The following is a 2,885-nucleotide window of genomic DNA, read 5'->3' on the forward strand; positions in this document are numbered from 1 at the left end:
GGAGGGAGGAGGGAGGAGGGAGGAGGGAGGAGGGAGGAGGGAGGAGGGAGGAGGGAGCAGGGAGGAGGGAGGAGGGAGGAGGGAGGAGGGAGGAGGGAGGAGGGAGGAGGGAATAATTACACTTGGTAGTGGCGAAGCCACTGATGACTAGGGCTGACAAGCCCTAGTGTTGGGTGAGCGCGTTCCACACGCTCACCCCTAGGCACGCCTGACACAGCAGGGGATAAGGCCCCAGTCCTGGTCAAGACAAAAGAGACACGGAGACACAAGGCTCACGCCTTCTCCACCAAAAGAAAGCACAACAGCCAGCAGGCTAGGGCGCAGCCTCAGAGGGGCCGACACAACTGCCTCCTTCACACCACACCACACGTACACACCAGACCAAAACACACGCCAGGAAAACACCGCCCACCAAGGCCAGAAACACACACAAGGCCGCCCTGCCACAAACAGCACCCCTGGCTACAACAGAGGGAAGGCAAGGCGCTTAGGGCGCATAAAGCAAGCTAACCAAGCCCCCTCAAAAGGACCAGCAGGGGCCGCTCTCTGGCGGAAACCACACCCTGCATTGCTGGCCCTGGCGAAGCCCCCCAGCCCAACCACAAACATAAACAGAAAACAGAAAGCAGAAAACCTGACCCTCTCTAGCCCACCCTCATGTACCTGCGGAACCGTGCTTAGTCCTCGTCACTGTCCGTGATGGCCTGAGCGGGTTGTCCCGCGTTCATACCTGTGTGACAGCGCAATTGGCTGTTTACTACTCTCAGGAAGGGATGCTGCGCACCCACTTGATCCCAGCCCTTCCGCGGCACTCCCAGTGCTGTGAATGCTTTTACGCGACCCCACAAGTCGATCACTGCCGTGTCAATCGCTTGTTGGGTGTCCGTCTGTATTTGAGCCTGTTGTTGCTGCTGCTGCTGCGGCTGTTGCTGCGGCTGCTGCTGCGGTAACTGGCCCTGCTGTAGAGGTTGTTGCGGCAGTGGTGCTGTGGCAGCGTTGGCTAGGCCACGGCGCCTTGCGGCATACAGCGCGCACCGCCCCCTCTCCATAGCCGCTAACGCCGCCATAGCCACTACATCCCACACTGCTTGTTGCACGCCAGCCGGGGCCTCAAACAACCACACCTGCTCCCTGGTGGGCGGGGCCGCAAGCTGCGCTGCGAGCTGCTGCACAACCGCCTGAGCTACTGCGCACTGCCAAAACGCGTGTAGCCTGGGGCTGTGGGTTGGCGTCACACCGCATCCACACGGCACCGGACCAGGTGCATGTGTGAGATGCGTGTTACCGGCAATGCCAATGCCGTCGATTGACACCCGCCAAGCTGTCTCCTTGTGGGCATTCTCCCAGCGTATCCGCCAGAGCCGGTCGAAGGGGGGAATCCAGCGTTGTGGGGGGGCTGCTGGTGGTGTCTCGCGCGCCTCAGCTGCATATGCCGTGTGCAGTTGACTGCGGGCTACCCCGACGTCTCCCAGCTGCATGACGGTAGCAACACGTACAGACAGCTTCTCCAGCGCCAGGGGTTGCTGCATGCCAGGTATCCTCCAGCCAAGGCAAGGCATGATCAGCCGAACCACTGCCGATTCCGAGGGCGGGGCGGGGCCCAACCCAGCCTGGAGCCGTTCCTGCACTGCACGTGCTGCTGCCAGCCAGGTCTCTGGTATGTCTGCTGCAAGGCTACCGTATTCAGGCCATCGAGTGCCGGCTGCTCGCGTAGCTGCGTCTCTGGGTCAAGGTGCTGCCGCACCCATTCCTCCCATGCCACACCCCCAGTCGCTCCCACTGGCCGTGTTGCCCGCCATGCTGCCGCCGCTGTCAGTGCTTGCACCAGGTCACCTACGGTGCGCAGGTGGCGACACGCTGCGAGGCGTGTATGGTGCGCCTCAAGGCCAGGCCGTCGGGTGTGGTCACTCTCAGGCAGGAGCGGATTGCCCCACAAAGGTGCTGCCCAACACCAGTCGCCTGGCGCTGGTGGCGGCGTCCTCACCGCTCTCACAGGCGGGAGATGGCCCAAAGCCTCATAGATGCGCTGCAAGTCGCCTGGCAACTGGCATCCCATGGGTCGGACGTCAGGGCGGGCTGTGAGCATGGTCCATGGGCGCAGCGAGGGATGGTGCCGTTGTAGGCTGAGGGCCACAACGCGGTGCAAGGGGTGGTGTTGCTCCGTGGGCGCGGCAGCTTCTGCCTGGACGAGTCGGGCCGCCCACAAGGCCTCACGGCCCCGTAGGTGCGCTCGGAGCGGCAGCATTCCGAAGCCGCCCACCACCGGCGGCCCAGCCAGCATTGAGGAGGGGATGCCCGTTAGCCGCCGCTCCGTGTCATTTGGCCCGAGTCGCCTATCTGCTGCTCGCGCAGCAAGGCGTTCTAGCTGGTCAATTGTGTCGCCAGGCATGCCAGCGTGCTCTGCATGCCACGTGAGCATGGAAAGGGCATAGCCGGATACCCCTGCCGCTCTCGAGGAGGGAGGAGGGAGGAGGGAGGAGGGAGGAGGGAGGAGGGAGGAGGGAGGAGGGAGGAGGGAGGAGGGAGGAGGGAGGAGGGAGGAGGGAGGAGGGAGGAGGGAATAATTACACTTGGTAGTGGCGAAGCCACTGATGACTAGGGCTGACAAGCCCTAGTGTTGGGTGAGCGCGTTCCACACGCTCACCCCTAGGCACGCCTGACACAGCAGGGGATAAGGCCCCAGTCCTGGTCAAGACAAAAGAGACACGGAGACACAAGGCTCACGCCTTCTCCACCAAAAGAAAGCACAACAGCCAGCAGGCTAGGGCGCAGCCTCAGAGGGGCCGACACAACTGCCTCCTTCACACCACACCACACGTACACACCAGACCAAAACACACGCCAGGAAAACACCGCCCACCAAGGCCAGAAACACACACAAGGCC

General features: G+C 62.9%; 1 protein-coding gene across 2 annotated transcripts in view; it reads right to left on the minus strand.

The window, feature by feature from the left end:
- The window catches only part of CHLRE_16g647602v5 (uncharacterized protein), a 22,621-nt gene that overhangs the window by 18,637 nt on the left and 1,099 nt on the right, over positions 1-2,885 (minus strand). The gene's annotated exons all lie outside the window — the stretch shown is intronic.

This window comes from Chlamydomonas reinhardtii, chromosome 16, assembly GCF_000002595.2.
Source record: "Chlamydomonas reinhardtii strain CC-503 cw92 mt+ chromosome 16, whole genome shotgun sequence".
Taxonomy (NCBI): Eukaryota; Viridiplantae; Chlorophyta; class Chlorophyceae; order Chlamydomonadales; family Chlamydomonadaceae; genus Chlamydomonas; species Chlamydomonas reinhardtii.